The 14,496-nt window shown below is 36.0% G+C and overlaps 1 protein-coding gene and 1 long non-coding RNA gene across 4 annotated transcripts in view; both read left to right on the top strand.

The window, feature by feature from the left end:
• The window catches only part of NEBL (nebulette), a 253,175-nt gene that overhangs the window by 142,487 nt on the left and 96,192 nt on the right, over nucleotides 1–14,496 (top strand). The gene's annotated exons all lie outside the window — the stretch shown is intronic.
• LOC136007963 (uncharacterized) overlaps nucleotides 1–14,496 on the top strand; it is a 44,663-nt gene that overhangs the window by 27,564 nt on the left and 2,603 nt on the right. The window contains exon 3 of one of the 2 annotated variants that reach the window (XR_010609929.1): nucleotides 7,850–7,935. The exons of the other annotated variant lie outside the window; for it this stretch is intronic. This is a non-coding gene — a long non-coding RNA (uncharacterized LOC136007963). Of the gene's footprint in view, nucleotides 1–7,849; nucleotides 7,936–14,496 lie in introns of those variants that run through there. 2 annotated transcript variants of the gene reach the window in all.

The following is a 14,496-nucleotide window of genomic DNA, read 5'->3' as shown; positions in this document are numbered from 1 at the left end:
TGATCTTCCATGGACTTTCCTGTCACCTCAGACAACTTATAACCTTCCTAGATGAAGGAAAAAAAACTCATCTGATACAGAAGCTGCCATTTACATCTATGAAGAGTTGGCATCCTACGAGGAGGAATGCTATACTAATGTAAATGATTTACTACACTTCCATGTTTTTTCTTAGCAGAACCCAAATTGTGCAATATGGTTACAAGGTACAGAAGATAAACAGTGGTGGAGTTCAGGATTTGATAAAGACTGACATCAACTTGTATTTAGAATATAAGCTATTCAGAGGGGAGGGCATTTTGGCAGCTCTTAGGACCTAGCACAGTGGAGACCTGATTGCAGATCAGGACCACTCAGCAATGCCTCAGTAAAATCGGAAAGCATAGTTTGCAATTCAGCCAGATAGTATGATATCAATTAAGAAGAATATAAACATAATTAGAGAAATGGGAGTGCCAAAGTAGGAAAATTAACCATATCCAGAGATACTGTGGTGGTCCGGTGACATTGAAGCATTCTTGATTCATAGCTTTCAGACTTGATTTTATTTTTTTTTTAATGGATAGAAAGAAAAAGGAGGGTAGTTAATGAAAGATTCAGCGAGAAAGCATAGTGAGAGAGCTCGAGGAAGACAAAAGCTGTTGGGTTAGAATTAGATTAATGTGACTCTGGTCTGCATTTGTGCATTGTAATAGGATGTGCCTAAGAAGCAGTAAATGTGACCAGAAGTACAGTCTTAATTTTCCTTGTTTAAACGGAGAACAAGCATGTTGGTAACAAGAGAAAGTACCTCCTGGGGTTCTTTTGTGTAAGAGTACAGCATGATAAATGAAATATCCCAAAATCACAGCATCAGTCTTGTTATATTTTAATATACCCAGTGATGACTGGGTTTACTTTTATCCTTTCCAAGATTTCATGTGATTTACTAAAAGACCTTGAATGAAGCCACATTATTTGCCAAGATTTTATTTTCATTGAAAATAGTGATGGTCAGCCAAAACAACATGTATTACTGTTGGATATATTGGTTTGGATAGGAATAGACTATAGTCATCATGTCTGTAACTCAGTGAGAATTGAAGACAAATGGTAATTCTGTTTGTTTGTTACTTATTTTACTGGATGTAAAATAATGAAATTTGTTAAGTAGTATGTTTATACAAAAGAATGGTAAGCAACATCTCTACTAAAACCAATGCACGTGAAAGCAGTATAGCTCTTCAGTTACAGGGGCTCCACACCTTTTCCAGATCAAAAATTATTGGTAGTTTGTAATTTCTCATCTTCAGTTTAGTTTTGCTACAGTTGCTTGTTTCCATTGCTGGGAATACTCGAAGAGTTTCTCCACCAAGTACAGTAGCTTTTCAGCAGTGCTTCAGGGAGTTCAAAGGTGAACTCTGAGGCACAGGTTTTGCTATCGAACCTGATGGAGCTGTCAGTTGCATTGTTTGTTCAGTACTTTCTATTCTTAATGCTTACTGTTGTCTAACTGATGCTCGGAACTGAAATCTTCCATGTGCATTGTCATTGTGAAGGAGCTCTTCCAAAGGCTAAAGAAAATATAAATTAGTTTGCTTTTGATTTAAAAATTTATCTATTTTTTTTCTTTGAATAACTTTTTTGGGTTTTATTTTGTTCCCCCCCCCCCCCCCCCCCCCGCTGTATTTACTGTTGTTGTCACAAAAAAAAAAAAAGTCAGGAAAGGAGGAGGATTTATGTGATGGATGAGTGTTTGTCTATTGATCTCTGTCTAGTTTGCTTTAGGAATATAGCAGAGATAGAATTTGCATTCTAACAGCTACTCAGGATTGCTGCCTCCACATTTGCTGCTGGATGTTGGGCTACTGCATATTGGACTAAGCTGGAATATCTGAAACAGGAATAGGGAATTTCTCCCTTCTGTGCCTCAACAGTCTGCTGGCTGCAGGTGATTCCTGTCTAAAGGAGACAGAAAACAAACTTGTGAGAAGATGTAAAGAGAGGGTTGAAGAAAACTGGAAAGGAAGATCATTGAAATTGGGACTAGCTGTTGTTCAGTGGAAATGGAGGAAAGTAGGACAGCCTGGAGAAGGAAATTTGGACTATCAGTTTGGAAAGGACTGTTAGCATTTGCGGGGAGGTAGAGCAGAAATGTTAACTTTGACAGGGAGCTATTTTGAGCCTGGCAGGACTGGCAGATTGAGATGTGTGGCACAGGACAGGACAGTCTGTTCTTAGTTTGTCAGCTCAGGTGGCAGGGATGTGTGTGATGGGTTTAAATGCTGCAACCTGGGTAAAGACCACGTGTCACTACAGTGCTAACTAATGGAATTCCTGCTTTTTTTGATTTGGGGAAAATAAACTAGAAAACTACATACAAAATACTATAGAAAACGTTAGCGTGAATGCATTGTCAAACACTCATAAGGTCAGGTAGGAAATGCCAAATTTCAGTTTGTCTTGACAACCTCAGTAAAGACCATACGTATGGTGATATAATCCTATTGCATAAATCAATATTTTTGGGTATAATACTTTTAATGATTTTTATAACCTATGTATTTGCTGTATTTTCATTGTCAAACACGTATCTTTCCACTTCATGATTATGTGTCCAAGACTGACCTTCAATTGCAAATATGAAACACAAAGTTCAGTCTAGCATCTAACAGGTCTTGGCTCACCTTGGCACGTCAAACATCTGTAAACATCCTGCTCTTGGCCTGTTATTGTTCCTGTGACTCCTTACCTGGAAGACTCTTTTTTCTTAATTCTTATTACTGATTTTGTGTCCTTTCATATGACCCAGATCTTTTAAAGTTCTTCACAATGTGTAAATTTTCTGGAGAAGTATGTTTTCTGTTCATGCTGATTTTGTGAAGGCTGGTGTTTTTTTGTGCTGAAAGTAGAGCTGTCATCTGAGGAGTGGCAATGTAAAACTGGCATCTTGAGATTGAACACATCTGCTTTTGTGTTCTCACAATCATCGTTTAATTTGAAAATGAATGTTCACTGATTCATATTTTTCTTGGGGGTGTTGATTCTGGTGTTTTTTTTGAGGTAGAATAGTATGAACCCAGTTGAGGTCTGCAGAGTATGATAGTCTGCTCTGGTCATGTTCATGGATTCTTTGTAGGAGTAATTGTCTTACTGTATGCCAGCATCTGCTTGTTAGGGCCAGTCTGAAAAAGGTCACTGACCAGGAAACAGGGGAAATAAACCACCCTGGCTGACTTTGCACTGGTGCATATTTGGTATTTAAAGAAATTTTGAAGATTGTAGTGTTTAAACTCTCATGTGCCCAGAAGGAGTGTGCTCCAGCTCCAGCAAGATTTTGTATATATGGCACCTGTGGAAGGAGGATAGCAGTAGGAGAGGAATGGGGGTTATGCAGGAACAGACGAGAGGTTAGCCTTTGGGAGCACTGGAAAACTAGTTTGCTGTTTTCACTGTGGTTCTTTTCAGCTTAGCAGTTTTGTGAGAGCTGACCTTTCTTCTCCTTCACCCTCTTCAGCTCCTCGTCTTAGAAACCCTTCACTAGTGCAGACAGCCTGATTACGATATTACTGTTGTGATGTGTTAGACCAACTCTGATTTTTGCAGTGTGATGGGATATACAGTTTATTTTCTGTGTAGGTGGTCTCACCAAAATTAGCACTGAACTAGTGTACAGAGCTACAGTAACACCTGGGAATGGGCTAGTATGGCATAGGCCCTGAGTTATGTTCAGTCTAAATGGACCTTGGGAAGGGGAGCATGAAGCTGGTGATTCTTGAGATTCATTCAGTTTGTCCAGGAGGAACTTAGTGATGTTTAGGGCATCTGGAGACTGGAGGCAGGATGAGAGGGCATAGGCAGAGGAAGTGAAACAGTCACTCTTGACATCTTGTTTTTCTACAACATTCTGTGCTTAGTAGAAGCACAAAGCTTAGTATGTGGCAGCAGTCTTCAGTGAATAAGATCTGGTTGTAGGATTTAAATAAAAAACATTTTTAACTGCGCCATTCAAAAAACATGTTATTGAAAGTATCAAACAGTGCCATATTTTCATAAATGTTTTCAGCTTTAGATTTTGGAAGAATGGGTGTTCTGTGCTGCCAGCTTTTTATTCTGTTTGTTTCTTCTGTAAATCTAAAACGATAGTGGGGACTTTGTGCAGCCAAGCACCTCTGGTGAATGGATGTTGGAAAAAAGAACGAGAAGCCACAGTGGTATGGAGGAAGTCATGTGGCTACAGATATCTGTAGGAAAAATAAACATCCTTTTTACCATGTGCCCACAGAAATGTTTTTGTATCTGGAAAAAATATGGAACTAAGGCAGATGGAATACTGAAAGGAATTAACATCTATACACAAAAGGCATTGCCTCATGTAAATACAGCATTTAACAAACTGTTTCACCTGAGAGGAAAAATCTGTCATTACAGATGAATTTGGGAAGTAAAAAAAGTCCATGGAAAAGAATATAACAATATAATTGAAAATTAAATATAAGTTCAATTTCTTGCAGTTCTGTGCACAATCTAAAAACTAATTGACAAGAATGTGTGGAAGGTAAAAGGAAAAAGAATACATGAACTTACTGAAACAAAATTGTAGACAGTGTATGGCTGAGTTGAGGACTGTCCCTGGTGATGAAATATCTTTTTTTCCTAGATTTTTGTATCTGTGCATTCTTTCTTTTCCATTTCTTTCTTTTTCCTTTTTATGCAATATATATCTTTGTGCTCCCCAACCATCCTTGTCTTAAGCTGTCTTTATTTTGTATTTTTCTAATTGACTGTGAAGAGTAGAGGTGCAAAGAGACATTTTCAAAATCACAAGCTGGGGCATGGCAAGCATGTTATTTAAGCTTACCACATGAAAGACTTTTTCAGAAGACAAAGATGTGGTTTAAAAATGTGTATTGTTGTAGCTGTTGCCAGCTTCTGCTTCAGCAAGGACATGAGTGTGTCTCTCCATGTGGGGAATTTTTTCCAATAACATAGCATTATGAATGAATTTTTGATGAAAGACTGAGCAGGACTCATTAATGTTCACTCAGAACAAAAGAAGAGCTTTACTAATGTCAGCTCTCACTCCATTTTTCTCTTATTCCAAACACCGTCCATCATTCTGAACACTCATTCCACCGGACTGTGCAGCGTAAATACAGAACAAATTCTTCATGCTGATATGTTTCGAACAAATGCTTCTTAGTTATTTAAAAAGGCAAAAAATGTATTTATTTATTTATTTATTTATTTATTTATTTATTTATTTATTCAATGAACGATTAGGACACCTAGGTGTCCTGAAAAGAAGTGTCGGGAAACTGAGAAACGTATGGAAAAACATGGGGCTGTTGAGTCAAAATGAAGATATACACTCTCTTTGGTTCTTCAAACAAGTGATGCAGAAAAAGAGATTTCTGCATCTTTATGAATCTTAAATTTGGCAGACAATATTTGGTATAATTTGACTTAAACCCTATGTATTCTCTTTCATAATGGGCAAAGATATGAAAAACCTTTTGTCTTTTTCTGTGCAGATCTGAATCAAGGCAAAAAATGAGTATTTCAGTATGTAACAGGTAATAGAGGAACACTGTTCCATTCCAAATTTTTTTTTTCCCATGGATGGAGAATATATGAATAGACTTTTTCCTTCCCAATGAGTACATTTACTGTTTTTGGCAGGGTATAATCTGCAATTCAGAGTGCAATAAACTAAACCATACTGTGGATAATGCAACCAGTAAAAGAAGGAAACCTGGGTTTTAGTTGTAAACTGAGATTTACTTAATGATCTCTATTTATACCTAACTGATTTTAAAGTTTAGCCAACTTTAGCCTTTTTTCCAAGCTCTCTCTAACTAAAAAAAATAAAAAGAAAAAATATATTTTTTGACCATGGAATACCTATATTGATTACATAGATAATCAGTACTTATCAGCTGCTGTATTTCTCTTTATAACTGACCTGAAAAGATCCTATCTTAAAGTGTTCTGAAAATAAGGATTTTGTTGATAGTGATTTCAGATTTCAAAATGACAAACTCGTATTAAACAGGTTTCTCAAGTCTTGTGTTCTTCAGGTTACTGAGATCTGAGTGTGAGTTGTTTCAAATCACACATGAAATTAACCTGTAATAATGAGAAATGTTTTTCATAGATAAGATTATTTTGTAATGAATTATTGAAAGCAGTTATCTTAACTCAGGCTAGTCTGTAAAAGAGGTCAGGTAGTGTTAAACTGAGTACTGAATTTGTGCTAAACTTTAACACAATCTTTACATTGTACTAGTAACTATATTCATGCTTTTGACCAAAATATAGACATTGAAAGACAGAAAACAACCAAACTGTTGTTTCTTCAAACATAGTAGTGCATATGCATAGCCAGTTACACTGATTTACAGTGCTTGGGAATAGTTCTATAGTGAGTGCTGAGCGCCTGTACTATTTTCTGCAATTTATGGATTCTGCCATTTTCATACATGAGAATTGCATATGGCAAGGAATTTTGCATAGAATTGGTTTTCAGCATAATTCTGATTTGGCAGAACTGCGCCCTTAGGAGTTACTTGTGTGTTCCTTATTGATGGAAAGATAATAGCTATCTACATGAGATGAAAATGGTTGGTTTTTTTTCTTCAATCGTACATCATGTTTATTTTTAGAGACTCCATTCTTTTGTGGCTGGGATACAAGGGATGAGTAGTGGATTAAAGCACATCATTAATTTGAGTCTCCAGAAGAATGAATGTCATTTTAAAGACCATCTGGTAACCCAGAACCACGTAACCATTCACTCACCTCTACTCTTCCCCTGCTGCCCCAGATGGGAAGGGGAGGAGAATCAAAAGAATGTAACCCCCATGGATTGAGATAAGAACAGTCCAATAAATAAAGTATAATATAAAGCTACTACTACTACTAATGATGATAAGGGAAACAACAGTGGGAGAGAATATAAAACTAAAAATGGAAAGGAAAATAACCAATAAATACAAGTGATGCACAGTACAGTTGCTCACCACCCATGAACTGATACCCAGCCTGACCTGAGCAGTGATTCATCCCTTCTGGGTGACTTCCCCCAGTTTATATACTGGGCATGATGTGCTGTGGGAATACCCCTTTGGCTAGTTTGGGTCGGGTGTCCTGTCTGTGCTTCCTCCCGGCTTCTTGTGCCCCTCAATGGCAGAGCATGAGACTCAAAAGCCCTTGATCAGAGTAAGTGCTACTTGGCAATAACTAGAAAACAGTGTGTTATCAGCATTATTCTCTGTCTAAAGCTGAAGCACAGCACTGCACCAGCTACTAGGAAGGAGAAAAATAACTGCTACAGTTGAACTCAGGAAAATGAACTAGAATTTGTGGTGGACAAAAAAATCTATGAGGAATGTCCATATTCTCGCATTGTCTGAAAATCATTTTACACTTGATGAAACAAATCACAACAGAAAATTTGTGCTTTTTAAATGAAAGCAAAGCAGCAAAGACTGGTAGACTTGAGAAGGAAGTGGAGGCAAAGCAAATTTTATCTAACAAAACTTGATTTTGATTAAATGAGACAAATTGTGAATTCATCTAGATTTCTGCATACAAACAACATTCACATATCTGCTTGCATAATTTGTATCTGTATATGTCAATGAAGTAATAACTGGGATAAAGATGACATTTTTGCAGTTGAAATGCAGATAAAAGCAGCCTTCAAAGAAAAAACTAAGTTTATGAAGTTAAATTTAATATTTTGTGTGGCTCAAGATGACACAGAGAACATATCATTCAAGTTCATTAAACCTGAGTGCAGACTTAAAATACTTTGTTATTTTCTCTGCCTTACTTGCCATTTTTTTTGTCTTATGTTTTATTTAAGGATTTTAAGAAGTTTTTTATGAGATTGAGGAGTTCTGTTCTTGAAGTGACCCCATGCTTTTTAAAAGTTGAGTCTTAGAATTGGAGTGCTGCTTGGTCTTGGCAAAATGGTAATTATTTATTCTCCATTTTAAAATTGTTAGCAGTTTCCTATAGGACAGTTTGTGTTGTTTTTGAAAATGACTAACAACTATATAAAACTTTCATTTGACAAATAGCTGCTTTTTTTATCTAGCAAAGCTCATGAGCACTTAGTCATAAATAGACTTTAAATGCTGCTAGTCTGATAAATGATACCTCCATCTGCCTTTATGTCATTATGAAGGTATTCAAATACTATTCAGAAAAGCCACTTGAACTGGTCCACTGGTCAAACATTGTAAAATTTTTGATATTAAAAGGATTCCATCTGCAGTTATGTTGTAAAGTCTGCTAATCTCTCTTCTTAAAATAAGAAGCTGAGGATCATGGCATCCACAGAAGATTTGGATGCTGAGGTAAGATGTGCACAGAATATAATTTTCAAAACGCTGTCTTACGATGGGTATGAGCAGAGAGCAGGGCTTGCAGATCAGTTACAGCATCGTGCAGGTGTTCAGATACCTCCCTCCAAATGATTCCTCATCTGCCCATTGCTTATAGCCCATTAGAGCCCCCATCCGTAGTCTTCGGATTGAATTCGGAGCCTGCCTGCCACTTTGCAGCTGCAGTGTATGTGTCACAAATAAGCTGATTTAGAAACTCAGCAGGGTTTTTATACAGAGGAAGGATTGTGATCATTTTTCTAGTTAATTAGGTGTGATGGCATTCCTCTAGGAAGTGATCAATGTTGCTTCCAGCCCAGTAGGTATCTGAGCCTACAGTTGAGTAGCCTATTCCAGACTGTGATGGGGGTCTTGACAGGCATCTTGCTGAAGTTGTACCCTGGCATAGGCAATAACAGAGGGTCCATGGGCCAGGGGAGGGTCACAGGAGGTAGCAGGACTCTCTGTCTGAGTCCTGTGGTTATCATGCAGTAAGGACAAGGTGGATGTGTTCTTGCTGCTGCTCCAGAGGTTATTCGTATGTTTAAGGATGATGAAACAATAAGATTAAACACATTATTAGCCTTACAGCCAACATGAGTTTAACTTGACTTGTGATCCAATATTAATTTTTTTACCTCAGTTTGACTTCTAGCTATAGGAAGTTTTAACATCTTAAAAAACCCCCTGTGGGTAGCATTAGTCAAGTACTGTGCCATACTGGATGTTAATATCCTAGGATTTAAATATAAGCTTGGGGAAGCTGAGTCTGACATATTTTGAATGTTTACACAGAGCATATTATAACAGCATCTTCATCTTGCAAAGAGATGGTTTAAAATTGTTAAAAGGAAGTGAAATGTGTAGTTACTTCTGGGGCTGTAGAATAAGCATCCATGTATGTAAGATTAGGCACTTCCCGCCCCCAGGGTTTGCAGTTTTGTATTACAGATTATCGTTACTGCGTACACTTTTCTGATGAGATTGAGAAATTCCTTTAGCTGTAGTGTAAAGCTGCCAAAACACATTTGCCACAGACCTGAAGGCAAATATAATTCTTACAGAGGCAGCCTCAGGCTTTGGAGGTTTTTTCATTTTTTGCTGAAAGGCAGGCTCAAATTTGCCATGAGATCATCAAAGAGATAAAAAGACTAAAAGCTCTTCAAAGCTGGGCCTTAGGCCCGAACATAAATGAATTCTCTGGTGATGGTTTATGAAGGAAAAAAAAAAAGAATAATATTTACAAAAATGCCATTTAAATAGGACCTTACCCAACTTAACTTGAAATTAACTTTTTAATTTCACCTATTCTTTTGGATTCAACATAAAACCATCTTAACATAACGTTAATTTAGACTTCAGAAGGCAAGGAAGGAACATGCTATTTTCTCTCTGTAAGTCAGGTTTCAGAGAGGTTATCTTGCTTTTTTCATGCTGAATAGTTACTACCAGTAATTCTAAATAGACACTGAAATTAATTTGCATTACAAGTAACTGCACTGTTATTCTAATTCTGTGCTGCACATTAACCCAGTCACTTACTAATTATAGTTTAGCATAAAGTCCTAAATGAAAGATTGCTCTGTGTTCTGATCTCCTCCCACTTTTCCCTTTCTTATTTTTTAAGCTATATTAACAGTAAGATTTATTTAACAGAAAGCAAAATGTTCTAGAAAAAACCCCATCTTCAGTGCTGTAAGTAGGGTATTATAAATTAAGAGTTAGTTAATGCTGCAAATGACTTAACAGAAATATCACTAAAAAAGAGCCAGGAAAAATCCTGCTGAGAATGAAAATCCTGCTCTCTGATATCAGCATTAAAACTGGGGGGCTGGGAGTAAAGAAATCTTGATTCATCACAGGTTTCCTTTCCTACTGTGGAGATGCTGCTTTATTTCATGGCCTCTTGTTCTCCACCTTGTAAAACAGAATTATAGGATGATCATATATCTTAAGGTATATAGCATGGAGCAATGCTGTAGTTAGTTATCCTGGTCTGAATTCTCTTTACAAAATTCCAGATGTTCTAAGGAGACTTAAGACAACTTTTTCCCCAAATAAAGCCTTCTGCACCTCCCAGACCTCGAGCTCTATATTTAGAAAATTCTTTAAAATCTCATCTGCAAGAGGCTCTAAGAGTATAAAGTAGTTATTGTTCTTTAATGTTATTAACAACAGCACACCATTATACCCAAAGATGGTGTTTCTGGATAATTTGTAGTGTAAAAAACATTGTTATGTTATTTCTTTTGCCTTCCTCCTCTCAAAAAGTTCTTGCTGCATTATTTCATGTGGTGCAGGCATTAGCCTTCCTTGATTTTAAGAACTGTAATTCAGTGTACTTCTAGTGTGGTGATTTAGATGTACTGTGTTATATGGTGTTCACTGTAGGGCTAATATTTTACTATTAATTTAGAGGAACTATTTTTTTCCTAAACTGTGAGAACTGACATTTGAGTAAATATTATTATAGTACTTGATAAACTTGAGAAGAATGCTCTTCTAGAACTACTAGTATCAGGATAAGTGCAAGTTTATATTCCACTGATAATCATTGGAATTGTCTGTTTTCAAGGGTAACCAGGTCCCAGGAATGACTACGAAGTAGCTAGGGCAACAAATGCCAGTTTTGTGTCCACTACTGTTTTAAAAAGAGCAGTTCAGGCTAGAAGTAAGATGATGCTGTAATGTGAGAGCAGATTATATAACTGATAAAGCAGAAATGCTGTATGTATTTTTCCTTATTTGTTTGTGAATAATGGAGAAAAATGAAGACAATTTAAAAATAAGACATTCTTCTGTTATAATCTGCACTGGTTCTTTGTGAAATGCTAGGTGAGGTTTTACTTGATCCATGCAAAAGAGTTTTCCATGGGAGTAAAACATTTTTGAGTTGGAATTTTGCAGCTAAATTGTGGACCGTTACTAAAATAAAAAGTAAAGCTTTATTTAACTTGATTAAAAAAACTAAAAAAGTCCTATCATTAATCATTTTAATCTGTTTCAGATATTCAATTTCATCCTTTAAAAATATTATGTTCATTTCTTTGAATATGAAAATATGTCACTAAATGCAAGTCGACATTTCTAAATTAGGTTCTTGCCACTTCATCAATGATACAAGCAGAAATGTATTTTTCAGTGGATGATGGAAGAAGATGTTTTTATCATCTTGTCGCTGTTGTCATGGAAACTTGTGTATATCATTGTTAAACAGAGTGTACATAAGGACCTAACATCCCTGTGACGACTTATTGCTAGCTATTGTACTTTTAGTGTATTTTCTTCAACGGTGTAGTCAATGCTTAAGGACTTGTAAGTTGGTTTCCTGAATTACAACCACGAACTCAATTACAGGATTAGGCTGTCCAGAGAGCCCTTAGTATAGGGTTCTTTGTTACAAGGTTCTTTTCAATACAGGGTTATTAACAGTCGTATTTCCAAATCCATTGTAGCCTATTATAAGCACTTCAAAAATAATATTTACTCTATTCAAGTAGACACAGCAGCTTTTAGGAAAAGAATGAGCTATCTATCAGTCATTGTAAACTCTCTGTCTTGAAAATTATAGGCATTTTCACAATGTGCATTTTATATATAAATATATGGTTTATAATAATTTATAAAGTTAATGTATTTTTATGTTAAGCCACATATTTAATATATTTTTACTTTTGTAATATATATGAAGTATATTTGAATGCACTAGTACTGTACACTAGTGTATTCAAATACATTTGATACACACTAGTGTATCAAATACACTTAGTATTAATAGTATGGCTCTTGTGTATTGCTGTGTTAACCTGTCATGGTAGGCTAAGAGAGAAGCTTGACTGTGGCAATCGAGATTTAAACCTGGACACAAAGTATGTCTAACTTATTTTCTTTCTTGTTTAAATCTTATGATGGGCATTTTTTTTTCTCAGATGAGAACTATTTAAGAATCAGTAATTTTAAGCACAAAAGTATTGTATGTTTTACATAATTATGTGTTTATTTTTGTCTTTTTGTGTCTGAGATAGTTAAAAATATGCTTTCTCCATAAATTATTTATGATTTCAATAGCAGTTATTTATCTTGACAATCAGTTATTTGTCTTGATAAAAAAATGAGGTTACTTGAATAAATTTTTTGTCAGTGAACAAGTGACTTTAGTTACTCCAAATTTGCTAATTAAATTTCTCTTTTTTTATCCTGGTCTGTTTGGTTTCATCTTTTGAGGTGTTTTCTGAAGATTATTCTAAAATTTGAAAACTATGATTTTAAGTAACTGTCAACTGAAGAACTTAGTTTTTGATTTAGCATTACCTTTCTGTAGCCATTTGAAGCAAATTTAAGTTACTTGAGACTTGGGAATAGCATGAAATGTTCCAGAATAGTGAAGTTGTAAAAGTTTTTTTAAAGGTGTGTGTTACTTATGGTATTGTTCCCTCCAGAGAGAGTATGGCAGTATCAGGTCTATCAAAGCACAAGAAGTGCAGAAATATGAAAAAAGAATCAATTAAATACAGGTAAAATAAACCACTGTGTTTTTAGTTTCTAGAAAAATGCATTTATTAAATAACTGAAGTTATACACTGGTGGATGTAATTACAACTGAAATCAAATTTATAGGAAAAATCCAATTTTCTCTTCTTGCTCCAGGAGATTGTCAGTTCAGGCACCTGAATTGCAATTAATGACACAAGAAAAATTCCCGGCAAGTAAACATGTGCAGTCTAATGTCTTATGGCTAAGAAAATGTGCACACAAGTCTGTATATAAAGCAAATATATCTATTATTTCAGATTACAGTGAACTATATATGAAGATATAGTCACTGAAAAGAAAGAGTATCTAGCTTTTTAGGATTTATAGAGGAAAACTGAAAGTTGTTTATTACTGGCTTCATACCTTTCACCTACAATCACTAATAATTTTAGCTGTGATTTATAGCAGGATAAAATTTCCAAATTCTTATTATATAGTCCTGGCTCTTTCTTTCATAGGATTTAGGTTTGGATAAAATTAAAATGTCATGAATGGAAACCTTTTATTGATTATCTAAAATTTCCTGCATTTGAGGAGCGCTATGACAAAAGCTGTCATGTCCCTCATGAATCCTTTTTCTGACTAATGCAATTTTGCTTTTGTGGATAACTTACACAGTAACCGAGTCACCTGGTAATTTAATTTTCTAGCCATCTTCTGTGGAACGGCCTTATGAAAGCTAAGCCACAAGTTGCAGGGCAGAGGGGTAGCTTCAATGTGTACTGCTGCTCACCAGCTACAGGAGACTAGCAGGTCTCTTGACTACTAATGTGCAGGTCTGGCATGAGGGCTCCAGTTCTGTAGGCACTGAGTTAAGTATCTTGATGATGCACTGTTGTAATGGCTTAGTAAGAGGTGGTGAATGACGGAGAGCCTCAGCTGCTATGCACCAGGGCTGTTAGCTCTAGTTGAGCACTTGAGTAAAGAGAAAGGAGCTTTGTTACGCTTGGCAGGATAGGGAAATGCCACAGTAGAGTGGACAAAACAGTTGCGATGCAGCAAACATGGCATCTCAGCTCCTGGTTCATCAACTTGTGAAGAGAACTTTAGGAACAATAGGTATTTTTATGTTCCTGATTACACTGGAAATACTGGGGTGTGTATGGAGACACCAAATGCCTCTGTGGCCGAGAATTTAATTCCTTGTCAAATGAAAAAAGTTGGAAAAAAAAACCAAACTGGTGAAACTGTATAATCCCATTGTGCCATTTAGGGAATACCATCTGTGAGGGTTAGAAACTATTGTGCAAATGTAGTAGGCAAACATGAATATTGTCAGAAAAATAAATATGAGGGTTTTTTTGTTTGTTTGGTTTTGTTTATACTCCTGAATACATTAATATGTGAAAAAGCTTTAGACTGCTTTACTTCAATGTATTGTTGCTGACCACAGCTAAGGTTGCATCCACGTGGCACACTCTTGTGCTCTGATAAATACGCCCACTTCTGAATGGGTTCATTTCTTAGGATAATTACATATGTGGGAGTTTATTAACTTAGACAGTGTCATGGTGGCATAGCTACACTGCTTCTGGTAGCTAGATTAGATTGGGTATTATTACATGAAACTAGTTGTACCATATAGACATCT

Source organism: Lathamus discolor, chromosome 2 (genome assembly GCF_037157495.1).
Source record: "Lathamus discolor isolate bLatDis1 chromosome 2, bLatDis1.hap1, whole genome shotgun sequence".
NCBI lineage: Eukaryota > Metazoa > Chordata > Aves > Psittaciformes > Psittacidae > Lathamus > Lathamus discolor.
Note: the sequence above shows the minus strand (reverse complement) of the source record. Positions and strands in the feature narration are given on the sequence as shown.